Source organism: Rhinatrema bivittatum, chromosome 1, assembly GCF_901001135.1.
Source record: "Rhinatrema bivittatum chromosome 1, aRhiBiv1.1, whole genome shotgun sequence".
NCBI classification, from domain to species: Eukaryota; Metazoa; Chordata; class Amphibia; order Gymnophiona; family Rhinatrematidae; genus Rhinatrema; species Rhinatrema bivittatum.
In genome coordinates this window covers 52,391,672-52,411,030 of record NC_042615.1, presented here as the reverse complement: position 1 = coordinate 52,411,030, position 19,359 = coordinate 52,391,672, and positions in this window count along the sequence as shown.

The following is a 19,359-nucleotide window of genomic DNA, read 5'->3' as shown; positions in this document are numbered from 1 at the left end:
TGGATGTGCTCGCATTCAAAAAACGTGCACCCAGTTTGGACGCATGCATTTTACTCGAAGATAGTTCATCAGCCTGCTTGAAAGGTCTCTAATAAAACTAACAAATCCAGACTGTCTGTTGTTATAGAAGTTGTAAAAGATTTAGAAGTAATGTATAATTGCAAAATTGTGTGCCTTGGTTTTTAGTAGGAGGCAGATTTTCTTAAGTGAAACCTAAAAAATAGATTAAAAAAAAAAGGGCAGGCATCCATGTGCGCGCGGATCCTGGCGCATACACACGGACACGCCGATTTTATAGCAAACGCGTGTTACCACGCGCATATTATAAAATCTGAAACCCACGCGCACATGCGTGCCTGATTTTGTATTGGAGCGCACAGGTGACCACTCGCACGCGTAGTGGGGGAAATTTTTTAAAAATATGCGTGGCGACATGATTGATCAGTTCCCAGTTCCCTATACCCCTTCCTACTCTGCTTCCCTTCTCCTTACTGACCCCTAAAACCCCTTTCCCTACCTTTTTTTTTTTTAATTTCAGAACTTACTTCACCTTGGCGCGTGCCATGCGCGTACCTCCCAATATTTGTGCGCGCGAGCCTTTTTAAAATTCACCCATTGGTTTTTATTTCAAATACCTATTAAAAAAAATAATATTTGCTAGAGAATAAATATTACCTTATCTATATGATTTTAAGTAATTAGTGTTAATTAAACAAAATATCTTTCATTCAATGCAACAATTGTGGGGCTTATGTCCCAAGGCCTGACATTTGGAGAATCATAGGTTGTCCCTTTTGCCTTCATATGTCTGCAATTAAAATGGAGCTGATTCATCTAAAGGAGGAATTGTCCAGGTTTTAATTAACCTCCCCTTCCTTGAACCATCCGGTATCTCTTGCCCATCTCCCACAGAGGTTACAGAAACTTAGGGAAAAAATGGTTTATAGTGAGCTCTGATAGAACAAGATGTGACAAACAGACACCCACCTTCCCCAACGTTATATCATCCAGTGCATCAATCCCCCCTCCCACAGAAATATTGGACATCCAGGATTCAAAAACCCAGGAACAATTGGATGACAGTGGGCTCTGGCAGAATAAGGCCTGTGATGAAGAGTCACCTACTCTCCCCACTGTTATGCCTGGAATTCCCTTCTGGAGGAGGTGATGAAGACAAAAACAGTGAAAGATTTCAAAGGGGCATGAGATAAACACTGTGGATCCCTAAAGATTAGAGAATGAAAATGAAGAAATGAGTGCACGTAGGTAATTTGCTGGTGTGGCAGTTACTACCCTTAACTAATAAGCCTTCTTACTGTTGATGCAACTCCATCATTGCTCTCTGCTTCAATGGAAGGCGGAAAAGAGGAAAAGAAAAATTAAGAATCAGTCATCAACCAACAAGGACATTGATTTTTGCGGTCTTTGAAAACAAATAAGCATAGGGGTAACTTGTTGATGCAGCTGTTACTACCCTTAACCAATAAGCCTGAAACTCTTGATACAACTTTTAACATTGCTCTCTGCCTCAACGGCAGGAGGTAATGGGTATTGAACTCAAACAGCAACCAAAAAGGGCTCTCACTTTGATGGTCTGGGAAACTGATAAGTATGGAGGGGGGGAGAGGGAATGGGACTTGTATGGCGCAGTAGAAATTACCATAAGCTTGCTGGGCAGACTGGATGGACTGTTGGTCCTTTTCTGCTGTCATTTCTATGTTTCTATGAAATATTGCAATCACAACAACAACTGTTTAACCATATAGGTTGAGGAATAATTCTGAACACCAATAGTGAGAAAGAAATTTTTTTCTCTCATTTATCAGACCTCTTACATAGGCATATATTATGATGCTAAATAGCATATAGGGTGATACGCCAGTTAGTATAATCAAATCATAGGTCTTATATGAGTGTTTTTAGAAGCTTTGCGTAAGTGAGACAGTCCAATACACCAGAACAATTTTCAAATTTCTTATAGTAGTTTTGCAGACAAGTGTCCAAATTCCATTTTAACTTAGCTTTCTGCAATGCAAAGAAACGCCATATTCTTCGTGTGAGGCTTAGATGGAGAGAGAGAGCCCGACACAGGATCGATGTTTCGGCTGCTGTTGTTGTTGTTGTTGTGATTGAATTGTTTTTGGCTGTTACCACTGCTCTAAATACTTTTTTGAGAGTCTTGTTTGATTGTTCAATGAAATATTGTCCATACCTCCCTTATCTTGATTTCTTTTCCATTTGCTTGATGCTATAGTGCATCTTGGATATCAAAGGGGTAGATTCAGCAGGGATTTTCAATACCTCACACAGGTACTTCTTAAAAAGCTCCTGAGAGGAAAGTAGCCTGGAACTGGGAAAAGTTTAATAGATGCAAGTTCCTTGTTCTGTAGGGATCTTCCAAAAGTTCTAGTTTATTATGCAGCGGCCAGATTGTCTTTAATAAAAGCCACATTTGAAGCAATTATCACTGATATCTGTCCTTCGCTACATGTCACTTTCTCCTTCAGGTCTCCCAATTTCTTATGCTGACTTGTGAACTTGAGTGCTATCTTCGAGGTAAAATAGCAAAAGAAATGTCCCTGCCACCCACCCCCCAACCCTGTTCAGATCACACTTACCTCTCCTATGGAAGATTCTGAGATCCCCAGTTGCTCCTGCACCGCCAGCTCCAGTTTGAAAATGGTGCCATCAGTCCTGAGGCTGATGCAATTGTATTTTACAGCAGTATGCAATACAGTCATAAAGCAAAATGGTGTCAGAATGAGGATCAAATAGCAGAATTTCATTATCAGAGCTGGTGGGGCAGGAGTGACTGGGGATCACACCTCCCTCTTTCTACATCAGAGACCCCACAGAAAGGTTAAATGGGATCACAGGGGAAGTGGGGGATTTTAAGCCTTTGTTTTATTTTTTAAAAAAATCCTAATTTTGTGGGTTTTTATTTTTAAATGAAACTAAATGTGAGTGTTTCATTGCATATTTCATTTAGTTTAAAATAAATGCACATCCTTACCCAGTTTTTTTGCTTGGCTCAGCACGAGTTTGTTACTAACCATTCATCACCTAATAACCTCTAGACCCTCATTAATGCCCTAGAGGGTTTTTCTCATTATTTTTCCCTAACAGTATTATATAATGAGAATCATCAGCATAGATATAACGGATGTAAACCCCAGTCTCCTAATAACAACTGCCAAAGGTTTCAGATACATATTACATGGGAGGGAGGATAAAACTGATCCCTATGGCACCCCATATGTCATCACTTTAGGTGACGAGCTTATCTTTAACCTTCTAGTTCCATTGAATTAATGTTGTCATCTGAAAAAAAAAAAAGGAAAAAAGATCTGAATCACCTAACTTATACTCTCCAAAGAGGAGGTGTAACTTTATACAAGCAAATGTCTGTGCATGCTCGGCCATATACACAAGTTCTTCAAAGCAAACCTGTGCAAAAGTTCACTTTGAAAATACTCAGTAAAGTCCGTGTCTTCATGGTGCAGTCAAATTTCAATGCTACCTGGGCTGCTTGAAAACCATCCTGAAAAGGGGGCTGAATTAGCACCCTTGCTACTGGCCATTCACGCATCTTTCAGATACATTCACAATTCTATCACCTTCTTCTTCTTCTTCAAAAAAAAAAAATCTATCTAAAGTGGGGGAGTATATTTCACATTTACTTACCTCAGGCTCGAATCTGAACAAGATGAACAGCATTTAGGAAGCAACGCTTAGGGATTAGCCTTGGGAAATTTAAATATCAATATATAATAATATGTTATTACCCCCATATAATATATATATATATATATATATATATATATATATATATATATATATATATATATATATATATATATAATATATATATATATATATAATATATAATAATATGTTATTACCCCCATATATCTTAATCCAAGTTAATTCGACCTGTTCATTGTAAGACATTTACTTGTCATTGTTGTTATTGTTTAAAATGTAAACCAAATTGATCAATAATTTTGTTATTGGAAAGTCGGTATAGAAAAATGCTAAATAAATAAATAAATAATAAGCAGGTTTGTTGGTGGATATGATTGTCCAGGTTGCAGGGAGGGGGCTGGGAGAGAAGTGCATTTTTTAAAAAGTAGCCAGAAAGAATGGAGTGTCACAAGGATCTCCTGTAATTCCTCTCAGTCGACTTGCATTTTGACTCCACTGAATAATTTTGCGTCATCTGCAGCTTTGACCATCTTACTTTTTGTTCCCTTTTCCCACCCAATATTGAAGTTGTTTGTGGAGTTGGCTATAATGTTAGGAAATGTAAGATAATTTATTATCATGGTTAATCTCTAAATATTAATTGTTAATTCTTTTAAAAATATAAACTAAGTATGAAAAATAAAATTAGATTTTTTTTATTTATGTTTTTTGTCAAAGATTAACATTACATTTTATTTTTTTTATTTATCCATTTTTAATATGACATTTACAAAAAAAATGTAAAATTTTAATACTATGTGAGGAACAAATCTTATAATTAAAATGATAATTTATGAAGGTATTTCTGTACATAATGTTAGCAATTTTTCTATATGGCAAAAATATATAAAGATCATTTGAACTTCCAGGTCTTGAAAATGCAATATAAAGAGACCTTGAGAGAAATCAAGTGGTTTTAAATCAATTCATGCAATTTTTAAACAGTGTCCTTGTGCTTTTTTTTATGGTCCTCGTAAAGCAGATTTTAATAAGAAATTGCAGTCTTTTAAACTGAATATAAAAATAAGCAGGGATTAGTGGAAAGCATAGTATGAATATATCACCATCATCATCTTTTATTTATATCATGCCTTTCCAATGACAGAGATCACGGCATGTTACAGTAAGTTTGGTTTACAAAAGTTAATAAACTTGGATTAAAGAGGGGATATCTACAAACTATGGCTCGAGTCTGGCTTACAAATCACTGCAGGATTTTCTTTTTTTTCTTTGTTTACAAAATATATGACATGAGGGAGAGGCCTAAATAAATAAATAATGGGGATCTGAGTTCAGGACTTCAGTTGCTTGAGCCATTCAGATTTTAAGGATTGGCATAGAAACAGAGAACCATGATGGCAGAAAAAGACTGTATGGCCCGCATCTTCTCTGCCTATCCATCCAGTTAATTTACTTTTATAATTCCTATCACTCCTTTATAGGTCTCCTGTATTATCCCATACTTTCTTGAATTCAGATACTGTTTTTGTCTCCATCACTTCCACTAGGAGGCCGTTCCATGCAACCGCCATCCTCTCTGTAAATAAATATTTCCTAAGGTTACTCCACAAGCCCTCGTTCTAGAACCTCCTTTCCACTGAAAGACTCTTGCTGCCTGTGCAGGAAAACCTTTGAGATATTGAAATGCTTCTATCATATCTCCCCTACCTCACCTTTCCTCTAGGGCAGGGGTGGGCAGTTCCGGTCCTCGAGGGCCACAAACCAGTCTGGTTTTCAGGATACCCCTAATGAATATGCATGAGAGAGATTTGCATGCACTCTGCCTCAGTTGTATGCAAATCTATGTCATGCATATTCATTAGGATATCCTAAAACCTCGACAGGTTTGGGGCCCTCGAGGACTGAAATTACCCATCCCTGCTCTAGGGTGTACATGTTTATATCTTTAAGTCCATCCCTGTATGCTTTATTTATTTATTTAACATTTTTCTATACCGACCTTCATGGTTAAATACCATATCAGGTCGGTTTACATTGAACATGGGTAAAAATAACTAGGTAAAGGAAAAAAAACAAAGTTACATTAAACGAGGACCGTGAACTTGGAAGCTTAGGCAGCTGGAAGAAAAAAGATTAAGTTAAGTTAAAAGGAGAAATAACAAATTCCGGACTAGAGATAGTCCAGACTAGAGTTAGTCCACATGTTAGAGTCGGTATCCATGCTGTCCAGGTAATCAGAGGAGGGGAGGTACAATTGATCGTGAGTAGATAACGTCTAATGTGTATCCCAGGGTTCTGGGAAGGCTAGGCGGAACAGCCACGTTTTGAGTTTTTTCTTAAAAGTCAGCAGGCTTTTTTTAGAACAAAGAACACCTAGCAATTTAGTAGCCGCCCTCTGGACCAGCTCCATCCTGTTTATATCTTTTTTGCAGGTGCAGTCTCCAGAATTGTGCACACACAGTATTCCAAAGGTGATCTCACCTTTGTGGCAATATCACCTCACTTTACCTGCTGACCATTCCTCTCCCTATGCAGCCAAGCATCTTTCTGGCTTTTGCCGTTGCTTTAGCCACCTGTTTGGCAACTTAAGATCATCAGATACAATCATCCCCAGATCTGGTCTTCCTTCATGCTTAGCAGAATGTCACCTCCAATACTGAACCACTCCCTTGATTTTTGTATCCTAAAATCATTTTTTAGATTTACATCTTAGCTGCCAGATCCTAGACCAGCGATGGCGAACGCCAGTCCTCACTGCCACAAACAGGCCAGGTTTTCAGGATATCTACAATGAGTGTGCATGAGAACGATTTGCATGCACTGCCTCCATTGTATGCAAATCTATCTCATGCATATTAGATTTAATGCTAAAAAATGCAGAGTGATGCTTTTAGGATACAAAAATCAAGGGAGTGGTTCTGAAAGCTTGGCCTGGTTGTGGCACTTAAGGATTGGAGTTTGCCATCACTGTCCTAGACTTTAGACCATTCATCAAGCTTCGCTGGATCCCACCTTCCTAGCTGTCCTTGCTGTTGCAAATTTTGGTATTATCAGCAAAAATAGACTATACTAACCCAATATTCTCCTACTCAGCAATACCCAAACTAATTAACACAATTCCAACACAAGGACAGCAATAAACTGTTTTTACATCATATTCATAGCCTCATATCTTTGTACGAAAGCTCTTTGTATTAAAGAATGTATAATAATTATTAGATATATATTTTTATAATTATAATAAATGCTTTAGTACAAAGATATGTGGCTATTTGAATATGATGTAAAAACAGGTTATTGCTGTTCCTGTGTTAGATTTGTATTATCAGCAAAAATACAAACCTTTCCCGACAATCCTTCTGCTATGTCAATCCCTAAAATATTGAAAAGAACTGGTCCATGGATTGATCTCTGAGGCACCCCCCTCCTCAAAGAAAACTCCATTTACCACTACTCTTAGGGGTAGATTTTCCACTCTGCGCGCGCGCACTTCCCAGCATGTACATGTGGACATGCCGATTTTCTACCATACGCATGCTAGCGAGATATGCACGTGGCCACGGCGCGGTGAAAATGCATGCGGCACGCACGCAGCTCGGTCATGCGCGTATCTCCCAGTATTGGCACGCGACGACCTTTTAAAATTAGGCCGTAAACAGTTTTGTGAAACAGTTGTGCCGATACACTTTCTGAATTGGACTTTCTTTTGTATGATTGGTTTGATTTTTATATATAATGCTATGCTTTCTCCTGTCCTTCCTACCCAGATCTTTATGAATAGATTGTAGCCTGGTATATCTATCTATATCCCAATCATGGTTTTTCATGTACCACATCTCTGTGACAGACACTATATTTAAATCCATGACTGCCTCTAGATCCAGGTGTTTATTTCCCATACTATGAGCATTAATGTGCATGGCTTTCCAAATATTGTCTTTTTTCCCATTTCTATACAAGTATTTGTTTTGCTTACCTTAGGTTTTGTTCATCTATCTCTGATTATTCTAGCTTAAAGCCCTCCTCAGTAAATTTTCCATTCTCTGTTGAAAGACACTGCACCTCTTTTTGAGAGGTGGACCCTATCTCTGCTTCGCAGTCCTTAAAATATCATCCTATGATCCAGGAAGCCACAATGCTCTAGTCAATACCATCTATGTAGCCATTCATTTATCTCCAGAATGCAAGCTTTCCTGCCTGGGCCTTTATCCTTGACTGGGAGGATAGAGGAGAATGTGACCTGTGCACCTATCTGCTTTATCCTCTCTCTCAGAGTTATGAAGTCACTTTTGATATGATGTGTGTGATACCTCACATCATCATTCCTGCCAACATGGATGAGTAGCATCATCTAGTAGTCAGTAGTCTTGAGGATTTTCAGCAATCTCTCCATAATGTCTTGGATTTTGGCACCCAGCAGACAGCACTTTGCCTGGTCTCCAGATGGATGCCTCTGTGCCCCTCAGAAATGAGTCACCAACTACTACTACGATCTGCTTCCTAGGTGCAGTGGTTGTTGTGCCTGCTGCTTTGGATGTTTTGGTTCCTCCTTATCATGGAATGGTAGCTCCTCCTCCTCTTTCAGGACTGCATACTGGTACTTCAATTCAAGGGAAATCAGAGCCATGGTGTAGGCTCTTGCAGCCATAATAATCTAGGTCCAGCTATTATCTTATGATCCAGTTTCACCTTCCTTTCTGCTTCCTCTCTCCATCTTAGATGCCTTGATAAGCATTTCATTGATGAAGTCTTCATTTTCCTAGATCTTTTCAATCTCACCACCTCCTCTCTGAGTTTTGCGACCTGTCTCCTGAGAGAGTCAATCTGCAGACATCTTTCACACTGAACCGGTTCCTCACTATGGATTATGACATCTGTCTGGACAACAGTAGAAGTGACAAAAACAGCTACAGCTCTGGTGATATGATGTTTCCTGGCCATCCTTCAGTTTTTGTTAACTTCTGGTACTTGTGGAAATAAATGAGAAAGACCTGCCAAAGTCCTTGCCTTTTCCTCAACTGTCCTGCAAGTAAAATTAGCTAGCCTGTGGAATCTAACTTCCACCTCTACACTCAGAATCCCTGCTTATGGTCCTGTTTGTGTTGTTCGCCCCGGCCGCGTGGATGCTGCGACCAGGCCTGCTCACCTGACATTACCGTCCACTAGCGCAGGCTTGCCTGCTGCTGCGAACCCCCGGCATCCCCGTCGCTCACTGCTGACTCCCTTGGCATCTTTGTCCCTGCAGGCCTCACAGCGGAGCTCCTGTTGGGGCTCCGCGTCTTCCGCCGGCTCGGCCCCGCTCCTAGGTGCGTGCGCTGCCAACCTCGCCACTCTTAAAGGGAGTAGCATGGGAAAACCCTGGGAGGCGCATGCCGATGACATCACTGAGGCTCCATATATAAGGCAGGGCTCAAACCCTGATCCCTGCCTTGGCAATCGGGTCGACACCGTTGGTGTAGTGAGTTTTGCCTTCGTGTTCCAGTGTCTCCTGTTCCAGTGTCTCCTGCTCCTTTGTCCTTCCCAGGTAGTACCTATCCAGACTGACTTCTTGGTACTGACCTCTGCCTGCCTGACCATTCTTCTGTCTGCTGCCTGGAACTGACCACTGCCTGCCTGACCACTCTACTTTTTTCCACCTGGAACCGACCCTCCCTTGCCACGACTATGCACAGACTGACTATGGTATTGACCCCTGCTTTGGTTGACCTCTCTTGGACTGATACTCTAGATTTTACCCTTGCACTTCATTCGGACACTCTCTTCTGGCCCCTGGTGACCATCGTGCCTATGCACTTGGATAACAACTGCGGCTTCCACATGGCTAGACCTGCAGGTGCTGACTTTCTCATTTGGAGGACCTCTCTGAGCTGCTGCCTTCCCGAGGACTCCGGAGCTTCCGGTTCTGGTCTAGCCCATTCATTCTGCATCAGCCACGCACCCTTGCTAGTGGTGGGCACACCTCTCCGATACCTCTCCGGGAGACCACCGAAGGCCCAACTAAGTCCAGGTGGTCCGGGTACCCAAGGGCTTAACCTGCAGAAACCCTAGACTGTTATTGGTGAAGCTCCAGCTAGCCTCTGTCTCCTTGTGTGCTCCGCCTTCTGGTAGCAGGCGCTCTATGGGTCCGACCAGAGGGCTATTCCAATCCTGCGCCAGGCCAACAGTTTGCTTGCTTGCTTGATGTTTGGCAGTATGAAATATCTTATCTTATTCTTTCAGACTACAAAATATATGAGCTATGGTATTTTGTATTGTTCCCTTTATAGACTCTTATTACTGCGTGTATAAATGTAAATCAAAGCACCTAGACTTTATTTCCACAACATCTGATATGATGCTACCAATCAGCTCACAAAAAAATTACTTTATTTTTTCTATTTGCAGAAAACACAAAATGACATAATCACTTGCTATCCCTCTTCTTTCCGGTACTTTCCTCTAACTGATGACTAGTAATTTATCTGGAAATTATATAACCTGAAGTATATATTATGGTATTACTAATTAAGCTCCCCCTGAACTTTACTTAAATGTTTTGATTCCACAAATAACTAAATTTCTCTAAATTACTTACTTGTGATACTCTGCCAATCAATGTCAGGTTATTCTGTGTAATCAACCCCCTAATTAAGGGGTTGGTCTATAAAGTTAGCGATGGTTCAGCCTCTAGGATCAAAGACTATTTCAAAAAGACAAATTTTCTCCCTTTGCTCAGTCTTTCAATATTTTATTTTCAGTGAGTTATGATTTCAGACTTATTTGAACATATATTCCATTATACAGTTGAATAGGATCTAAATTTTGCAGTAGTGTAATTGGAATACTAGTCTTAAGTACCAGCTTGTGAGGAGGCATTCCAGATGGTTCTACAGAGTTTAGAAATTCTACTGGGTAATTGATAGTTTCATCTATATCTGTTGTTCCATCTATTGATTTGTATTCAATCTACTGAATGTTTAATTCATTTAATGGATAAATATTAATATTAGAAACTGTTTCATTTGTTTTTGCCAAAATGGCATGCTCACATAGCCACATAGGTTGTTTGCTTCTTAATTTGTTTATATCTGCATAAACCGTTTCAATTAATTGATCTTGTCTTTGGGTATTTTTTATTTCACCATTTTCTGTTGGCAGTTTACCCACTGTAATTTGTAATAATATATTTGCTAAATTTGCAGCTACAGTATCAACTTTTAAAAGTACTCTCATATTAGTTTTTAATGAAAACTTTCTTTACTTTGTTCCACTGAAATTATTTTCTAAGATATGAATCAATTTCACCTACTCTTGAAATCACAGGCAGAGTGTGTCAAAAATCTACTAAAAGTATAGCAATTATTTTCCTCATTAAAGAAATGTTTAAATTTAGATTTAGCAATTAAATTCTCCCCTATACACACTTTCAACCACATTCTCTCTCATGCACAAACGAATACATATCTAAAGCCACATTCTCTCTCACCTATATGTTTGTGTATGTGTTTATGTGTGTGGGAGATAAAGAATGTGGCTGAATGAGTAAGAATGTGCTGCATATAAGTTTGTTATGTATGGATGTGAGCGCATGCAGGTTTGTGTGTGCAGTGTATATGTTTGTGTGTGTGTGTGATTTTGTGTATGTGTAGTTTATGTTCATGTGGGTATTATGTATATTCTGCATTTGTGTGAGAGAGAATGAGACTGTGTATGAAAGAATGTACTGTGTAAATGTGAATTTGTATGTGTGCATGTGTGTGTGTTTGTGTATGCAATAAAATAACATCAAAGTGATTAGATTTTCTTTATACTGGCATTTCTTACTAAAAAATACCTTTGTATTACACTAATATTGTTTCCTCAATAGGAACTTCATAACATCCTGCTACTTCTCAATTACATTGAGATAGTTTTTAATAATTTTGGATAATCGAAACTTATGCAGCTAGGTAGTGGCCGCTGAATATGCGCCCATGTTCAGCAGCTGCTTAGCCTTATAAGTCCCTTATATAGCTAAAATATACACGCATAAAAAGTAGGCATGTACTGGGCAGAATGGGGGTGGATCAAGTTAGACATATAACTTATATGCCTAACTACCGATATTCAGAGTAAGGCATATAAGGGTAGATCTAAGTTTAGACACCCTATAGAGCAGGTCTAAGCTTAGCTGGGTGGACTTATACAAAGAAGTACACACATATACACGTGTATTCAGTGGCTTCGCCGTGCCACTGAATAAACTAGGGGTGTGCATTCGTTTTGAACTTAAATGTAAAACGCAACTTTTTTTTTTTTTTTTAACTTAAAAAAGTGATGAGGCGAAAACGATCGGATTTCCAACTTATTCAACATAGCTATGTTGAATAAGTTGGAAATCGCGATTGTTGATCCTAAATAAAAATTTAAACCCCTCACCCTCCTTAATCCCCCCCCAAGACTTACCAAAACTCCCTGGTGGTACAGCAGGGAGTCAGGATGCCATTTCTGAACTCCTTTGCGAGGAGCACGTGACATGGCGTCACGTGATTCCCCGTGCGATCGCTCCGGGACCCTCGTTGCACCCAAAAGGAACTTTTGGGTGCAACTTTTGGCCAGCTTGGGGGGGCCTCCTGACCCCCCCCAAGCTGGCCAAAATTTCCTTTTGGGTGCAACGAGGGTCCCGGAGCGATCGCGCGGGGAATCATGTGACGCCGCGTCACTCCGATGTGACGCCGACGTCACGTGCTCCTCGCAAAGGAGTTCAGAAATGGCGTCCTGACTCCCTGCTGTACCACCAGGGAGTTTTGGTAAGTCTTGGGGGGGGATTAAGGAGGGTGAGGGGTTTAAATTTTTATTTGCACGTATGGACATAGACTCAACTTATGGAATTCTCCATATGTCCATATTGACCGCAAATGGGACCCCCTTTCGACTTATGGACTTATGAACATAAACGTTTGCTCTGCACATCCCTAGAATAAACATTGTAACTTAGGCCTGTATTTATCAAAATGCACTAAATATCACATGCGATAGGAAAAGGGTGTGTTTTATGGTAATAGGCTCTTTATCGCTAAGTGCGCTATCTTATTTTTCGTACTTTGCAGTACCACAATTGTTGCAATTCCTACCTACAACCACTGGGGGGAGAGATAGAGAGAAAGAGCTTGATGTTACCCAGGTAGAGAGTCCATCAATCTAGATTGAGAGAACATTGCACAAATCTCATCTTTGGGTGAGTTTCCTCACTCCGAAGGTCATCAAATCTTCACAAGAGTGCACTGTTCTGTTCATATGTTGCACTCTGCATGTCAAAGTGGCCCCTAACCCCTACACTAATACTTAAACTCACCTCGAGTAGCTAGGTGGGCCTCCTATAGAGGTATAAATACCTACCTAGTATGAGGACCTTATAGCTAGTCTCTCTCTCTCTCTCTCTCTCTCTCTCTCTCTCTCTCTCTCTCTCTCTCACAGCATTATGGTGTTTTTACATGCATTAAAGGTGCTTTTCGCATGTGAAAACACCATATAACACTTTGATAAATGACCCCCTTAGTCGGATAAGTTATATCCGGCTAACAGGGTCAAAATGTGTTAGGGTGTTATTGCAGGCTTTAGGGCCATAATGCATGCATTATTTTTCGCATTGCAAGATGCATATTAATGTTGTAAGTGATAGCATAACACATGTTATAATGCTGGAAATAACTACACCTTTTTTCCTGGCATTATGCTGTGCGATATGCCCGAACCAGGATTTGCAATATTTATCACAAATCACATTTTGGGGAGGGGGAGGGGAGTGGAGTGGAGAAAGAGCACACCTCTGGGGAAGTGCACATATTAGTCAACTTTTTTACCACTGTAGGAGGGTCAACTAGTAACTTGAAGTGAAGTTTTGGTGGTGGTCTAGGTTTTGGGGGGCAGTTTTATATGCAGAATCAGAGGTACAAACAGCATAGTACACATCAGTGAAGATTTGATGTGATTTGGAATGAGGAAAGTTACTCAATGATGAGATTTGTACAATGTACTCTCGTCCTAGCTTGATAGCAGCTAGGTAGAGACGAATCAAACTAGGTCGAGAGATCAATGTACAAATCTCATCTCTATGTACCTTTCCTCATTCCAAATCACTTGAAATCTTTACTGATGTGTACTGTGCTGTTCAAACCTCTGATTGTGCTTGTAAATCTGCCTCCCAAACCCTAGACCAACACCAAAACCGCACCTTGAGTTACTAGTTGACCATCCTACAGTGGTATAAATACTTTACTTACAGGAGCTTCTTCTAAAGAATCTCTTTCTCTATCTCTCTCTCTCTCTCTCTCTCTCCCCTCCTCAAAAGGCTTGTATGAATATCACATGTGCAATAAATTTAACCCCACTTGCAGTAAAATAGCATGCACTGCAAAAACTCAAAAAGGTCTGTATAGTATGGGTTTGTGTATATTTCAGGGGGTGCTTTTATGTGTTGGTTAGAAAATGTTTACACAAGATGATTTTAAAGAGCATAAGAAGGAAACTCCTTTCAACAACTTGAAGAGAAACAAAATTGGAGCTTTGAGTCACTGTTCATCACTATGGTTACTTGACAACCAGTTCAAAAGCTGATGGTTTGGCAAGACTTTATGACATCGGGCCAGGAGCCAAGCCATAATAGCCCTATTATTTATTTATGTATGTATGCATTTATTTATTTTAGGGAATTCTTTATAGGATAATTTTCAAAATTATTTAAAAATATAAAACATGAGTTTATGCATGCAAATGCCTTTTTATAAAATCACATATGCATGTAATTTGATTTCACGCATTCACAATAGGCGTTCCTGGGCTGAGTTGGGGTGGCAGTGAAATTTACATGTATGCTTTTGATTATAAACATATGCATGTAAATTAACCCACACAAGTTATGCCCTGCTGGGTCAGAGCAAGATGGCAGATGCATGCTGATTTTGCTCTCATAAGCTGCTCCTGTTTTCCTATCACTTTGGTGAAACACAAGAGTAGGTTTCATACTTACCAAGCTGCTAAGTCATTGATGCCGGTGGGAGCCCTTGAGCACTTTGTCAACTGGCCTTAGGTAACCATTAATTATACCATTATTAATCAAGTTTACTTAGAGAATAGCCACTGCTATTAATTGCATCAGTAGCATGGGATCTTCTTATTGTTTGAATAATTGCCAGGTTCTTGTGGCCTGGTTTGGCCTCTGTTGGAAACAGGATGCTGGGCTTGATGGACCCTTGGTCTGACCCAGCAAGGCAATTTCTTATGTTCTTATTATACCTTGGGAGAAGTCACTAGAGGTGACAGCAGGGGCAGGTGCACTGTTGGACCTTCCAGTGTCAAAATCACCTTTATCCCAGAGCAGAGGACCTCTCTGATGGATAAGAACATAAGAACATAAGAACATGCCATACTGGGTCAGTCCAAGGGTCCATCAAGCCCAGCATCCTGTTTCCAACAGTTGCCAATCCAGGCCATAAGAACCTGGCAAGTACCCAAAAACTAAGTCCATTCCATGTTACCATTGCTAGTAATAGCAGTGGCTATTTTCTAAGTCAACTTAATTAATAGCAGGTAATGATCTTCTCCTCCAAGAACTTATCCAATCCTTTTTTAAACACAGCTATACTAACTGCACTAACCACATCCTCTGGCAATAAATTCCAGAGTTTAATTGTGCGTTGAGTAAAAAAGAACTTTCTCCTATTAGTTTTAAATGTGCCACATGCTAACTTCATGGAGTGCCCCCTAGTCTTTCTATTATCCGAAAGAGTAAATAACCAATTCACATCTACCCGTTCTAGACCTCTCATGATTTTAAACACCTCTATCATATTGAAGATATAGAAGATTGGGTTATAAAATGTAATATGCTTCTAGATAATAAACTTGAAAGACTTGAGAATAGAATACTGTTGAACATCGTACCTTTAGATTTATTCATTTTCCATGCCAGGGGATTTATTTAAAAAATACCAATTGGAAATCCTAAAAATCCCAGAGAAATCTCTTCCTCCCCTTTCTAAAGTCTATTATTTGCCACCTTTTAAGAAAGAGAAAGGTGAAGTGGCTGATGCATCAGCTTCCCCATCTTCATTTGATTCCCTCAATATAACTCGGACTTTACAAAGTGAGGAGGAGAAACTTTTTTTTTGGCGAATTTAATTGTGAATTTTGTTCTTGATCCTGATAGAAATTGGGTTCTTCGATTGTTTTGTAAATTCACACAAAAGAAGCATTGTCAGTTTCTTTTGTTGCAACCTAGCTTTACAGTTGGGTGCACTTTTCTGGGCTGAATTTTCCATGCAAATGTGTTGTGAAGTATAAATCTATTAGATATATTTTATATGACCCTTCACATTTGACTGCTGTCCTCAGTAGCAAGCTGGATCTATCCCCTTCAATGATTTCCTCACCAATCCCTGCTGTTTCTCCTTGATGTCCTCATTAATGTTTGTTCTAATTATTCCTCACTTGCGTAGTCTCATTTGTTTGGTACTGTAGTGGATCCCTGCCTCCCCATGATTTGTGGACTGGGTAGCATTAATTAATATTTCCTTTTCCCTTTCTTTTTTTATATTGTATTTTGCGATATCAATGTTGATTTTTATTATAAGTTAATCTTGCAATTTCTGTTACGGCTGTGGCTGCTGTGCAACCGCCTCACCACCAGGGGCCCCTCTAGAGCTGGCTTTCCTGACAGGCCCAGTCCATCTCCTCTGTCCACTCTATGCTCTGGGTGTGCCCTTATAACCCTGCCTGACAGTTGCCTCGGTGCTTCGGCATCGAGCTCACCTGGGCTCCCTGCTCTAGCCTGCCTTGCGTGGCCTTTGGGCCTTCTGTCTTGCCTTGCGCGGCCTTTGGGCCTTCTGTCTTGCCTTGCGCGGCCTTCGGGCCTTCTGTCTTGCCTTGCCTTGCGCGGCCTTCTGTCTTGCCTTGCCTTGCTCGGCCTTCTGTCTTGCCTTGCCTTGCTCGGCCTTGCGCGGCCTTCTGTCTTGCCTTGCCTTGCTCGGCCTTCGGGCCTTCTGTCTTGCCTTGCCTTGCTCGGCCTTCGGGCCTTCTGTCTTGCCTTGCCTTGCGCGGCCTTCGGGCCTTCTGTCTTGCCTTGCGCGGCCTTCGGGCCTTCTGTCTTGCCTTGCGCGGCCTCCGGGCCTTCTACCTTGCCTTGCCTTGCGCGGCCTTCTACCTTGTCTTGTCTAGCCTAGTCTTGGTGGCCTTCGGTCTTGCCTTGCCTTGCGCGGCCTTCGGGCCTTCTACCTTGTCTTGTCTTGCCTTGCCCTGCGCGGCCTTCGGGCCTTCTACCTTGTGCTGTGTATGGTCTTCGGACCTTCTGCCCTGCCCTGCCTTGCTTACTGTGCATGCGGTCCTACGGGCCCTCTGCTCTATTGTCTGTGTGTGTTTGGCCTACGGGCTCTCTGCCCTGCTTACTGTGTGTGGCCTACGGGCCTTCTGTGTGTGTGTGGCCTACGGGCCTACTGACCTGCCTTGCCCCGCTTACGGTGTGTGGCCTACAGGCCTTCTGTGTGTGTGTGTGGCCTACGGGCCTTCTGACCTGCCTTGCCCCGCTTACAGGTGTGTGGCCTACGGGCCTTCTGTGTGTGTGTGTGTGGCCTACGGGCCTTCTGGCCTGCCTTGCCCCGCTCACGGTGTGTGGCCTATGGGCCTTCTGACCTGCCTTGCCCCGCTTATGGTGTCTGGCCTACGGGCCGTCTGTGTGTGTGTGTGGCCTACGGGCCTTCTGACCTGCCTTGCTCTGCCGCCTGCCCTGACCCAGCCTAGACCCAGACACTGCTTCTTGCTGTCTGCCCTGACCCAGCCACGGTTTCCAGCCATCCCTGTCTCTCTCCACCTGGAGCCACCCCTTTGGGTGGTGTTCACTACCCCTGAACTCAGCCCAAGCGTAACAATTTCGTGTAAAAATTATAAATAAATAGTTTAAAAAAATAAAAGTTTGCACCCTGCAAAGTAGAGGTGTAACTTTGTGCAGGTTAGATTGTGAGCATTATTAGGGTAATTTTCAAAATGATTTGCATGCATAAAACTGGGTTTGAAGCGTGTAAATGACTTTACTCGAGTAAGTGGACTTTTTAAAATTGCCACAATATATGCCATTGAATTGTCCAAAGGTTATACACGTGTAAGTGCACTGTAGGTATGTAAATGGCTTTTGAAAATTGCTATGACATTTACATGCGTAACTCCTTTGAAAATCGCCTCCTTTATAATTTTGAAAATGAACTTCTGCGCATAAATTCCCTTTGAAAACTGGTATATCTTATGTATTTTTGATATGCATGTGTTACAGAGTTTGTTATAAAATTACTCTCCCTGCATCTGACAATATATCCATTTGTGTAATCTTTCGTCTGCACATGCATAGGCATTTATTCACATATATTTTCTGGCTGTGTAAAATTTCACACAGCGAGGCACATTTTAAATGCCTGGCGCACTCATCGACTAGTGGTTGTTTGCGCAAGTTAGGCTTATGCTCTCCGACCGAATTTTAAAAGCCACTCAGATGGGCACATATCTCCTGCTGCACGCACATCTCACTAGATTTCAAAAGGAGGGGCGTGGCCCAGGAAGGGTGCTTCAGGGTGTGGCCAAGTGATGTGCATGTAAATACTTACACAACCCAGCCCACATAATTTTACTGCCACATAATTTTACTTCTGCTATGGAGGTGTAACTGTGAAAAACAAAACAGCCATTTCGGAGGCATTTAAAGGGTCGGGGGTAACTGAGGCAAGTGCAGTCTATTAAACCAAGGGGATTCGGAGGACCTAGCTCAACACTGGGTGAACTGTTGGATGAAATGGTGAAACTGGTCATGGCGTGGATGCACCCCAGTTTTAAAATACTCTGACTTATGCATTAGAAACCCAATTCATGCATCTGAGCATGTGCACACTTAAAACTGTGTGCACACGTGTGCGCGTCCGGTCTGTTTTATAACTTGCGCACAAGTTATAAAATGGCTGCATACCTGGACACACACCGACATACACCTGCCAAAAGTGCACCTGTGCGCTGGTTTCAAAGTTACCATTCTTAAATTCTGCAGCTTGGTAATATATGTGCATAAATCTCTGATCACAGAAGAAAAACTACACAGCATAGCCAGAGGAGCCGGCAGCTAGAGTACATATGCACATGCTACCTCCCCACACATACTGCCCATGCTATACACTAGGGATGTGCAGAGCAAAATTTTATGTTCATATTTTTTATGTCCGAAAGGGGGTCCCACTTGCGGCCAATATGGACATAAAAAAAATCCAATGAGTTGGGTATATGTACATATGTGCAAAAAAAAAAATTAAACCCCCTCACCCTCCTTAATCCCCCCCCCAGACTTACCACAACTCCCTGGTGATCGAGCGAGGAGTGAGGACGTCATTTCTGCAATCCTTGGCGAGAAGCATGTGACGTCGGTGGCACGTCAAGTGACGCGGCGTCACGTGATTCCCGGCTCGTTCGCGCCGGACGGCTCGTTCGGCCCAAAAAGAACTTTTGGCCAGCTTGGGGGGGAGGCCCCCCCAAGCTGGCCAAAAGTTCTTTTTGGGCCGAACGAGCCGTCCGGCGCGAACGAGCCGGGAATCACGTGACGCCGGCGTCACTCGACGTGCCGCCGACGTCACATGCTTCTCGCCAAGGATTGCAGAAATGGCGTCCTCA